Here is a 13,478-nt window from a genome sequence, read left to right as displayed (position 1 = left end):
ACTTGTTGGACTATTCATTTCCAACCATCTTTGCAGTGACTATAGACTTTCAGCAGATGGTGAGTTTAGTTAAGCATAAACACTGCAGCAAGGGAAACGGCTACCCTGGCTCTGTTCACAGGTACAGTAAATAATCTGCCCACTGGCATCTCTGCAAGAAGACAGAGCATGTAACTCACTGTGTTTGTTTTACGTTTCTGTGAATTAAACACAGAATCAGTAAGCCATTTTTGTGTTGGACAAATTGAATAATCTTTGAGGAAAGTTAGGCTAGCTTAAGTCCCTGTTTCAAATCTATAAAATAAACTAAGCTTGCAAACATACAGTAGTCAAGTTATTGCTGGAGAATTATCATCACGAGTTGACGCCATATGACGCTAAACCGTGGCATCCGTGGATGAAAGTAAACATTGGGTTGATGGTAAAAAGCTTTGACCAGAGTCATGTATAGTACTGTGATTGTAATGTTTCCTTTGCTTTTCCTTGACACTCAAATACTGGAAACAGCTGTCGATGGGTTGTTTAAACACTCTGTGCAAAACAACTTCTTTCTGGCATCCATGTTGTTCCCACATTCAGACGTGACGCACAAACACACCAAAGTCGGAAGATAGTCAGCTGCAAATATGGTTTGGCCCCCAAAAAAATCTAACAAAAGGTTTCTCAGTGGTTTACAGTAGTATCAGATGTACCTAAAAACATACTAAAAGTTTACCAAAGTTTGACTCCAAGAAAGACTCCTTTTGTTTTTTATATTTTTGTAATACTTATTTATACATATATTTTTCTATTTTCTTCAGTTGTTTCCTCTTATTCTGGTTCAATTTTTTTAATACTTTTTTGCACTGTGACCTACACTGGATTTACCATTAGTCGTCACACTCTTCCTCCCATAGAGGTTGATTATAGTGATTCTCACAATTCCCAACTTGACATGGTCCACAAGCAGGCATGCATGGTAGTCCATATGCCCTGCAACTGCACCGTTGTGTTCGGCAGGCAGTTGTGCAATTACAGTGGATCATCTGCAGGAGGCTTTCTGGGGCAGCAGTCTTACTGGTCATAACTGGCAGGAACCGGTTGTCCACCAGTTTCCATCCCTAATCCACTGTGTTCATGTCACCTTCCTTTTCAATCCACACCATGATCTGGAAGTAAACTCTTTGGCAGTGGTATTTGGTTGAGGACTCAGTTGGAGGCAGACGTTCTGGGGTAACAAATGAGTTGGCGGTAACGATTTTCTTGCTAAAAAGGTTGATGTGGGAGCAGAAACACATTTGCACAGGACTGGGTGGTTGATTCACCATTCACAAGTGCTGTCTGTTTGCCAACACTAAAAATGCGTGAAGTTGTATCACATCCTGTGAAGGTGTGAATAAACAGCAACTGGGAAAACAAGTCACTACCCAGGACTTGTTTCAGCTCACTGATGTTGTGCACTTTAGTAGCTTTGGACTTGTCTGAACGAAAATAGAGGCCTCTATTGTTCATCCCAGCATAGTAGAGGAGAAGAATGAGTAAGTCTGTATCCTCCCCTATCGAGGTTGTGGGCTGATGTTCTGAGGCTTTGACTGCAGCTTTGACAATGTCCATGTCTGCATCACCTGCATCATGCTCAGTTGGCTGGATGGAATCCAGGACAGTTTTGTTTTTGATTTCTTGCTTGAGAACTCAGTGACTTCCTGCGCTAGTTGGGGCTTGATGGCTTTATGGAAGATTTCCTTGCCTTCAAACGGCTGCAGGAAATGAGCAGAGCTCATGGCTCATTACATCTTCCAGTGAAAACTGTCCAGTTTTCCACATGATCAGGAACCATTGGAACAGCAAAGCAGAATCAATGGTTCGGTCTTGGGCACCTTTGACAGTGGAGTCATCTGCAAGGGTTTTTGCCCGGTCTTTCCGTTTGAAGGATATCCCAAAAACAGGTTTTCCAATCATCTTTTCAATGATCTCATTGCCAACAGTCTCAAACTCATGCACATTCACCTCCTCTTTGGCAACAACACCAGTTACATGTCAAGTCTGTGTTTTAGTAAAAAAAGGGTATGTGTTCAAAAACACGTACTGACAATGACAATCTCACAAAATCATGTTTTCCATAAGTATGTAATCATGTCAGTGCAATTTAGACAAGTCCAATGGATTCATAGACCCAGAAAACATGAAGGAGTTGGGATATTTTAAGGGCTTCTTGCCAATCTTCGGTCTTTCGGTCAAACTTTGGTAAACTTTTAGTATGTTACTAAGGACACCTAATACTACAAAAAACAGCTGAGAAACCTTTTGTTAGAATTTTTTCAGGGTTAGGTGTTTTTTTTTCATATATGGAGCCGCATAAGAACAACATCCCGAATCGGGAGATGGGACCATCCGAGGACAGCGTGATTGTGGCAATACTGTCTGCAGTAGCAACGCAACAGTTTCCAAAGAGGGAGTGTGAGCCTAAATTCTGTTAATTTAACATGGCATAAGGTAGAAAATGATTGTTAAACAGATTTGTGTTTTACAACAACTAAAGTTATGTCCACCTTCTGTTGCAGAAAGCCATCTCAAAGGCTCATAACTGCCAACATCTGGCAGAGGGAGATTTTCTAGGGTATCAGCAAATGGCCCTCCCTAAATGCCCCCTCCATATAACCCTACACCGCGTATTAATAGAATAAATAGAAGGATGTGAAAGTAAAATGACTTTTCGTTAGTCTTTGATTCAAAGCTCAAAGCAGTAAAATAAGAGTTGGGGAAAAAAAGGCATACCAAATGTACAGAAACACGATCAAAAGTCAACATCTGACATGTTTCACAAAAAATATCTTCAAGTGCAAACTTTGTGAGAGTGTGTGTTGAGAAGCCATCTTTGCTAGATAGACCTTCAAAAGGAAGACAAGAAAGGATAAACCTCTTCTTTGGACCTGTTTCATTCAGAGACGAGGGCTCACCTCTGCCTCTTGGTTGGGTTGCCAGGTACCACGACACACATCCCACACAGAAACCGAGGAATAGCCAATTGTTTTGCATAACTATGCAATTGGAAGATTAAGAGGAGAAATTACCGATCCGGAGCACAGTGGGAGAAAGGGTTTGCTTTATATTTAGTGTAGAGACATGGGAGTGGAATCTTCTCTCTCTCTCTCTGCGAGGCAGCGAGTAAGTGTATATCCCAAAATTTCAAAGTGTTCCTTTAATGAACATTTCTTGTACGGATAGTGGCACTAAAGACGGAACTAATCCCAATGGGTGCAGCTAAAGAACTCCAGTTTCTCTGGCTAAGTAGGCTAAGATTGGACTTTAAAAAAAAAACAGTAAAAAAGGCAAGAGTAAGACAGAAGGAGTCCCTGCTGCTGGATGAAAAAAAATGCCAGACTTCCCCTTCTGTTTTAGAAACTTACAGAGATCATCAGCCAAGGAAGCAGCAAATCCAGGGATTGTCCCCCGACAACACAGAAGTCATTCTGCCATCCAGCCTCAGGATTTGTCATCGTGTCTTTTAGTCGTTCGGTCCAGATTCTCGGGTCACAAAAGGCCTGAAGAGAACAGAACAACTGCTGAGTGACACGGCCAGCACCACAGTCACTTTGTTGTTAGACTGCTAATGATATCTCTCAAACCTGAATCCCCGTGACGATCTAATGATCTTTTATTGTACGTTTTACCTGCAGGGTTGGACATCCAGTGGTGTCCAAGCTTATTTCTTACAGTGAGTGGGCTGCCTGTTCCCCTCTGCCTCTCTCACATTAACATATTCATTTTGAGGTTCGTGAGATTTTTCTTGGAAAAGCATTCACATTAAAAATTGTACTGAACGTCTTTCTTCTGTCACCTGTTTCCCCACATTCGTAAGAGTCTGCTGTTTCTTTCTAAATCTTGCATCAACGTACTGATCAGACATTTAAAACATTATAAGCACAATCTGTCCTTGGTGAAGATGCATTTTTCATCAAAACACACTCAGTTCTGTCTCGTTTTCTTTTACTTTAAACATGTAATTGTTTCCATAAGGCATCATCACTGGAACCACTTCCCTTTGAAATGCAGAGTTGTCGTCTTCAGTCAGTGTAATAGTCTGTGATATCTTTTTCAAAGCTTCAGAGAAATTAAAGTTTTTCTGTCACTCCTAATTCCAATGTGTTTAAATATAATACGAATGTTACAGTAATTTGCATTCCCATTTCTTCAGAGTGTTATTTATTTCAGGTCTAGATAAGAAAAAGATAAAAGTTCTATGGTAAGGCGGCATACTTTAGAGAGCTACTCTTTTATAATAAATGATAACTCTGCTCAGAAATATATCAAGTACTATATTTATGAGCAAAAGCAATATTAGAGTAAAACAGAATTTGGTTACATAGTCCATATTCATGCAATGTTGCCATAAGGCAACAATTTAGCTCTAAATAAAGTGCCTCATATAATCCCCATCCCCATTTTTCATTTTTTCCCCCCATGCACATGAAAAATGATCATTCACATATAATGCTAATCACACAGTGAAGTGTTTGAACCCTGCAGCAGCTTCTCTTCACTTCCAAATCTTGCTGGAGATCCAAGTTTGACGAGAACGTGCGTGGTTTGGTGTATTTGCACATCTAAAACAGACTAGAAAGACATGCAGTAGGAAATGATGAGAAAAATCAATAAGAGGTTCAAATGCAAGATTTCTAACTGTGCCAAAAGATAACACATCAATAACTTCAACACTGCACCCTGCCACACATTCGACACACAGTGCAAACACACATGCAGATGAAGGTAAACAAAAGTAAGCCGACCATAAAATGTAGCAAAAGCAGTGGGGGGAAAAAACAACAAGAGCGATAGTCTCTTGCCTTGTTAGTGCTCCCACGAGGCTGCAGTGCTCATTACACACCATGGAAACAAAAACGTTATGTGGATGAAAAATTGAATTTTGATCGTTACCACTGTTGGGGCAGAAAATATCTATATTTGGGCTTAACGGTGCCACAAGAGGAAAGGCCATGTTCCATAAATTAAAGGGTTTGTCCACACAGCTCCGCAATAGCTAATGAAACATTCCACTAATACTGCCATTTGCATGCAGCGGTGCATACTTCAATTAACAAACATCCGTTCAAATCAAAAGGTCGGCATATTTGTGCATATCTTTCAAAACGTTTAAAGGTGTTTTCCTTCCGATCAGGATTGTGGGCTTCTCTTTTGTGCATGCGTCTCTACCCGGGACTTGCAAACTGTTGGTTAAACAACACAAAGAGCTGACCAGAAACAGTGAAGAGGTCACATATGCAGTAAAATATTGAGACGCATAATCCGAATGCTCCTGAAATCTGAATATGACGACACTGTCCTTATGGTCTGGTTAGGCTTGGGCACAAAAACCACTTGGTTAGGGTTCGGAAAAGAGCATGTTTTGACTTAAAATACCACCTCAAACACGGCTAACATGGTCACCACAAACATGGCTGGAGATGTCCTGACTTCTCGTCAAAAATAAGTTTTTGGTCACCACAAACACGCCTCAAGCTGATGTTGTGGATTTGGCTTTTGGTTAGTTATTTCCTGTTTTACCATGTAGTCGTAGCCTCGTGTCTTGTTTTCACTCCGTGTTCTGTTCCCCTCCTGTGTTCCTCCCCAGTCTCATTGTCCTCCCACACCTCACATCAGCCTCGTTAGCACTGTCCTGTTCCCAGTGTCTCTCCACCTGCACCTCATCCCCTCGTTAGTTTAGTTTATATTTAAGCCTGTGCCGTTCCCTCACTCTTTGTTGGTTCATCTGTTTTAGTCGGTGTCTTGCCTGTTCTCTGGTCCTTGTGTGGTCCCTGTATTCCTTATTTGTTCTTTGTGGTTTTCTGCTTTGTCCTTAGTTTTTCTATTAATTTGGTATTTTCCCTCACCTGCCTCTGTGCTGCCAGTTTTTGTTGCCTGCCCTTTCATTGCTTGGAATTTGGACTTTCCAGCCTCTGTGTGTGTCTTGTCTTAACAACGTTGAGCTGCCGTCACTGGCAGTCACTTCTTGCCTAACTCCACCACCATCCCCTCCGTCTCCTGTTACGAAAGTCGGGTCAAAAAACATGTGAACACACTTTATGCATTGTAGAAATATCAATATGGTACATAGCCATTAACCATTTAATCTCACAACTGGGCTGTTTCGTGACTGGTGTCAATTTCAATGTAGTCGGCATCAACTTTCATCAGTCTAAGCTGTACATCGTTTCACCTGAGCTGAATTCACATTTCTATGTTTGTATACATGTTGCTTGCATGTTTTTCGACACTGTTGTTGACAAAAAATGTGGGGCTTAGGCATTGATTTTAAATTGGTTCAACAAAATCTCCATAGCAGGTCAGAAAAACCTCGGGGCCTAGTGCTGAACTCGACAGTGTTTGTATATTTGAAGAAATCTGGGCTGAAAACTACATCTTAGAGTATATTTATGAGCGAGATTATCAGGGCTACAGAGAAGAAAGTTTTATTGAGTGAGCCATGGACAAATTGAGCTACTTGCATGTGACTGACTTGGTAAACATTAAATAAACCATTTTTATGGAACAGGGGTAATGTCCGTATCTTGGTTTTGCAGATTTATTACATTTTACTGCGTGTTTCTGCTGCCTGCAGATAAGTCGTAATTTAGATGAGTGCTAGTCCAGCCAGAATTACAGTAACTAATGAGAAGATTAAATGATAGAGTCTAGAAAAATGTTTCTCGTGTTAATGAGATGGTAAAATTTCCAAATTATTAAGCTTCAGATGAAGCCACAGACCTGACAGCCTCGTAAGAATATCACTTTTTAACACTGTTTCTACAAGACACGGGTAAAATGTATAGGAGTTGTAAGAACTCAGACCAGCACAAAGCCGAGCCTACATTTCTTCATCTCTGTCTTCATCTCTTCCTGTGAGGTCTTTGGTGACACATTGACACACCGGGTCAGGGGTCAAATTGATTGAACTTTTGAGCCAGTGTTTCACCTGCCGCTTCCTGCTGAGTGCCGATGAACTGATGGAGAAATACCATAAGCTGCTTCCTCCTAATGTCCACTGCAGACCGGCTTCAAGAAGGTCACCAGGGAGGAAGTGAGAGGAAACCGAGCAATAGACTGATCTTAGTGATTCAGTTACAACCAGCAGACAGATTGTTTTTGCAGGAAATTTCCACATTAGATTTGTTTTAATTGTTTGGCACATTCACCAGAGAGGTCACAGAGCACTTTAAATACAAGCTGTGTTCATTTACATAAAAACTGTTGCATGGCTGGAGGTGGAATCTTTGAACAAAATCAACAAAATGAAAACCACAGCAAAGTCTCCCTAATTTGCTTCTCAACAAACACATAAATCATGTAAACCAGGGTGATCAGGGGTATCTGCTAACTGTGAACAATGTGAATGCTTTAATCAAGCTCTTACCTCTAGTATCGTTATGCAAAGTAATCAGGTGCAGTTCACCCACTTGACATGAGCTGTCTTTGTACTCCCAATGGTCTCTAAACTCGATTGCAATTCAATACAACAGTCAAAAGTTTGTAATGTTCAATGCTTTGTCAAAGTCCTAGGTTTTAGTCCAGCTGGTTTTGTTTACTCTCGTGTGTCTCATGTTTTACTTTCCACTTCCTGTCTTTGTCTGTTTTCTGGCCCTTTTTCAGTGTACACCTGTGTGTCATTTATTAACTAGCCCTTGTGTATTTGAAGGTACGTGTCCACAGGAACCGTCGTTTTTTTTATGTTTCCCTTTCATTGTATATGTACAAAGCTGTGCAATGCCTTCTGGTAGCCGAGCGTTGTGTTTCAAGAGACGGGGCGTCGCCGTGGCCCCTGCTCATTTGCATTAAGTTGAATTCTGGCTACTTTATTCAAACTCTAACAAAATAAACTGACTCAACTGTAATATACTAGAATGTTTCTACGTAAGCCGCCATGTTGTTTCACTTCAGAAGCCCGGAGCAACGGACCCACGAGTGGTGTTCAGCCAGTCGGGTGCAGCCAGTGAGTTTTAGCGTTGTTGGCTGGTGTAACCTGTTTTGGTGAAGCGTGCAAAGCTGGGAAGCGCCGTGTGGCCTCAAGGGAAATGACGCCCCCGTGGTCACGAACCTTAAGTCTGTGTTTTTCCTTTATTCTTCAGTGGTTTGTCTGTTTTCATGCTGTGCCTCCTGTGTTCCTGTGCCTGTTCCCCAGTCCTCATGCGTCCTCTGTGTTCCCACCTTGTTCTCCATGGCTTCTGGGTCATCCTCACTTTTGTATTTCTCTTCAGTGTTTTCCTTGACTTTCCTTTGCCTGCTTCTTGTTGTTTGAATTTTGGATTGTTTGACTTTGGATATCAGCTGGCTCGCTTTTTGTTGTTCACGTTGTGTCTACATTTGGGCCCTTTTTTGATGCACGCTGACATATTTTTGGAAATTTCTATATTCAATTATATGTTAATGACTGCGGTCCTACTTAAAGGTGGTATTTACATAACTACATTATCACGAGAGGTGTTTGTAATGTTTGTCATCCCTATTTACATACATTAGAGGGGCAGAAACACCTCTGAATATAATGCAGTCCAGTACATGCCATCTCAACTAACAATGACCTCAATGCTGGAACATGTAATTGAATTAATACCTCGATAGCCCTATTCGCAGAGGACGAGTATTACTTGGGGACCAGTAGTAATTTAAAATAATTGCAGAGGTTGTCTGTGAGCTTCATCCTCTGCAAATCTGCAATGTCCATAATTTGTAGAGTGAAGATTCCACCGCAAACACAGGGGTCATGTTATGAGAGTCCTGTGCAAATTGGCATCCTCTTTGATTAGAGGTTGTGTTTTATTTAACATCTGTTGTCTTTGTCAGACATAGTGAACAATTATAAAAATTGATCGCAGCTCAAAGTATGTTGAACGGCAGTCAACAGCTGTGCTGTGAGATCAGCTATATTGGCGTTTAAAATGAATGATGACAGAGAACGAAAGGTTGTCATAATGAAGTACAGCCACCAAGCATCCTTCACTTGATCTAAATGAGCTTTGAGTGTGTATTTGTACTTGTAACAAATGCGTAAAGTGGACAAAACAACTGTTAACTATATCATTAATGTTGCTGCAGAAGAACAGATGTTCCGCTCTTGAAACGTTGATGATAAGTGACATCATATCCAGCAGATTATGTCAGTAAATTTGAGTAAAATACAAATTTTGCTTCGCCCGAGCGAATGTTATACTATAATTTAGTGCCTGGTTATTCTAGTCCCATGCAAATAGGGCTTATGACTGCTCCAAAAAAAACCCTGAACATTATAGCCATCATAAAAGTAGACTTTATGGCGCATGAGTTGTATTGGACTGCATTAGATTGTGCAGGAGTACCTAATAAAGTGGCCACTGAGTGTATATGCTATTAGACTACATTTTCCCCTGTAGCCTTAAGGGATCACTGAGTCATTTAAATTTTCAGATTTTCCATATTGGATTTTTTTTCCCCTCCCTAAGGGAAAAGCAAAATGATGATTTATTGCATTGAGGGTTTTAACTGCTGCCTCCACCACTATCCTCTGAAACTAGACCAGTGTCAATGTCTCAGCGAGACCCTGAAATCCTGTGACAGCACTGCAGGGGTCAAACTTAAAAGTGTCTCGGTATCAGTTTTGAATATCTGTCTGAGAAGTGTGCTCTTATAGCTGTGAATGATATATTACAAAAATCTAGCAGTGGTATCTCCCTGTTTGATAAAGCACAAAATGGCTCAAAGAATTAATAACGCCTCCTCCATCCCCTCACCAGCTTCTCACTCCTGCTGGGATCTGCTGAGTGAGGAGGTACACGTGTATTCTGCTGACAAATGGGAATCTAATTATTTGATCTGACACCAAAGTGCTGACTTCACAGAGCAACAGAGAGGCCGGCCGTCTGTGTCCCCGTTCCTCAGGACACATGGGTGACCGTCCGCTGGGGGCATGGCCCTGAGGTGTGTGTGAAAGTGTGTGAGTATACCCGTATTATGACGTTGTGGGGACAAGAATAGGCTACCACAGTAAAGAACTAAACTAAAAACTTAACTGCACTGCAAAACAAGGGGAAGGACTAAAAATTGGAAATGGGATTGAGCCTAAATCTAGATCTATTTATTTGTTTGGTGGGCGCAGCACACCAGACTTTAACATTAATATTTTAGTACATTGATATAGTGAAGAAGCCATCAAACAGTTGCCTACTACACATGCAGCAGACATGGAGCAACATTAGCATTTATATAAAGTCGAGCTTCTTGCAACCTTGTGAACGCAAGTCTAATACTCACCCTTCTTCTACAGTAGTTCGGATTTGCTCTCCACCAGCATTCTGAGGACAATCTGGCTCATTAGCTCCCACATGCTCCACTATGGTCGCCCATTAGTTAGTCACTGACTTTGCGGAGTGAGATTGAGCCACAACGGCAGAGCTGCAGGCCAGAAAATGAAAACAGTTAGCTGAACAACACATCCTCACACCTGAATAGGTCGATTGATAACAACTCCCACGATGACATATGACTGTTTCCTGAACCACATATTTGACTGTTGCAGAGTATCAGCAACAGACAAACCGGACCTTCATCATGACCTGGTTAATTTAGGTACTAAAACTACTTGGTCAGGTTTACTAAAAGATAACAGTTTGCGTTTAAATAAGTAAGTTAACTTGCTTACTTACATGACATAAGTTAGGTACATCACACAGTTTTTAAAATGAATCAACTTTGACTCTAGGGGAAAGTCTGGTTGTTTTTTACACATCCACCCGACCCAACCTTCTCCATATGTTGACTTTGTTGCAACACTGCATTACATGACTTCCTCCTTTGCTAATAATTACGACAGCCAATATAGATTGCCGCCTTACAAAAACAATGTAAATATGGGTCGTAATAAGCTGCGTGCAGGGTTTTTGGTTTGTTTAGGGTTAGAATAAGTGTTAAGGATAAAGTTTTAATGCTTAATGTAGTCCTTCAGGAAATGAATGTACTGTAGGTCAATAGAAGGCAAGGCTAAGGTGTGTGTACACGTATGTACACAACTTCTTAAAATATTAAATTCTATATGCTTCAGTGTAATTGGCATATATAAATAAAACATGTAGTGAGAGAACATATTTTCAGAGTGAGGATGTTTTTGCAAAACACAGACCATCAATCGCTTATTCAAGGAGCTGTTTGAAGGCTTGACTGGTTGATGACTCAAGGATCATCCTCACATGTGCAGTACTGTACTATATGTGCATGTGTGCATTTCTGCGTAAAGGTGTCCATCTGTTTAAGGGATCCCAGGTGGCATCCAAGAAGTTGGACTGGTACAGTACATTAATCCAACCTACAAAAGTCAATCCTGAAGAGAAAATGGATAAAATCATAGTCCTCAAAGCAATTACTGCACCCATATGTGAACAGGTGTGATAGCGTTGTATGAATCATGGATCATCTTTGAAGGTTACTGCGTAGGTTATGGTATTACCAGCTACCTGCCTGTTAATAGCTTCCCACACAAGTGTTCGGATATTACATTTGGCTGAAGTAAAACTCTTGTGGTTATGAAAGATTTAATGAGAATTTATTTTCCAGAGTAGTGTATTATCAATACTAATCTGCTCAGGCTGATATGAAATACACCATTTCCTCATTGGAGCTGTTTTATCTACCTGTCCTAGTTTCTTCAACTTGGCTTAAATCATCAGCGTTTCCCTGCTCAGGCTCTTAAATCCATTTTTTTCTCTGATTTCTGTCATTTTTCTTTTGTGTAGTCAAAGTATTTGACTTTGTCTGACCTTATCTTGTGGAAAGATAAGCCGAGTACAAGCCAGATAGCAACTTTAAATCCACAGACAGGACTTTCCTTGCAATTCTGACGTCTCTGAAAACTGAGGATGATAAAGTATTTTTCCACTCGGGTCCCTCAACTTCAAAACCCCCCTGAGGACAGTAGGCTGCCACAATGTCATGACATGCCTTACCATTGTACACCAACACTGGTGTTGGCACATATTGTGGCTTTTCCTGACTGTGCAGACGAGTCGAGACTGTGCTTGATCGGCCTTGATCTGACAAACTTGTTAACTTTGTTTCACCTGTTCAGGTGGGTCAGTTGACACTTTCATCATTCTCACGGTGAAGTTAGATGGATTTAACTTCCCGTTTATTTTCTCTGTGGAACAGACTGAGACACTTTTGCTTCCAGACGCTATTTTCATCTTGCACTTCCAGCATATTTCTACCCAACTTCAACCCGAAGCAGAGCAAGAATCAGCAAGAATAAGTGAAAACACCTGTGTGGGTGTGAAGGTCCGTGTGGTGGAGGCTCAATAATTACAGGCTGGCTGCTCTCACTTATAAACGCAGAGTGTGCATCTGTTAGAATATGTTCCCAAAAGACTTGATGTACATAATGAATCCTAAGACAGTTGATCAATTTACCGCACTTTGGGGAGCCCCGGTAACTCACCTGGTAAAGTGCGTACCGCAGATTAAAGCTGAGTGTTTTTTGCAGCCAAGGCCCATTGCTGCATATCACCCCCTCTTTCTGTGCCCTGCATTTTCTGTCTCTGTTCAGCTGTTTCTATCTAAATACAGCAGATACCACAGCTTGTGTGTGTGGACATGACATTCAATAGCCAAACATCCGATCACATACAGTTTGGCTGCATCACACAGGCTAACGAACGGTATCCTTGTCACACTGGGCTAACATATGTAGGAGTTCACTTGATACTTAAATATTCATTGGTAATATTATATACATAAACTAGAATGGCACTCAGTAGAGCGCATACCTCTGCCAAGGCTCAACCTTCCCTTCAATTCAATCACACCTAGACCAATATCAGATAAAACATATTTAATATACAGTACAGGATGTAAGAATGGACCACCTGTCAAATTAAAATAAATAATGGGCCGCATATCATCAGGAGTAACCGCTAACTGCTGCTGTATCTGCTGTTAGCAAGTAACCTAAGTTAACCATGTAGCCAGCAAGCGTATTAGCTGACTCTGTCCAGACTGGGAGCTAGTAGAATGTGGCTATGGGCTAGCTGGTTAGCATGCTAATCTTTGGACAATGTCAAAACTGTTATTTCTTCACATTCTGTTGATAACTTTAGTTAATTATTGAGTATACTAAAACATATTGCAACTTTAAATCCGCTACATCTCGATTTTTATCTCTCTCTATCTCACTCTCACTCATATAAAAGCCACCTAAATACACCAGATATTTTTTAATCGAGATCCATGTATTATTCCCTGAGAAATTCATGAAGACGTTGAAAAACACCCCATCTCACAATGTTAAAGACAGTGAGAAAAATATTCCTGGAAACCTCCCTTTATCTAGATGAGTACCCAAAGTTAATAGAGGTGTTTTCTTGGTCGAGAACCGTTCTCCATCCAAGTTTTGTGGAAATCTGTTCAGAAGTTTTTGTGTAATCATGCTAACAAACCAACCAGCTAATCAACAAAAAAACAGACGACATGGTTGAAAACTCACGGGC

This window comes from Pagrus pagrus, assembly GCF_965226575.1.
Source record: "Pagrus pagrus genome assembly, chromosome: 16".
Taxonomy (NCBI): domain Eukaryota; kingdom Metazoa; phylum Chordata; class Actinopteri; order Spariformes; family Sparidae; genus Pagrus; species Pagrus pagrus.
The sequence above is the reverse complement of the archived record's forward strand: the minus strand, read 5'-3'. Positions refer to the sequence as shown.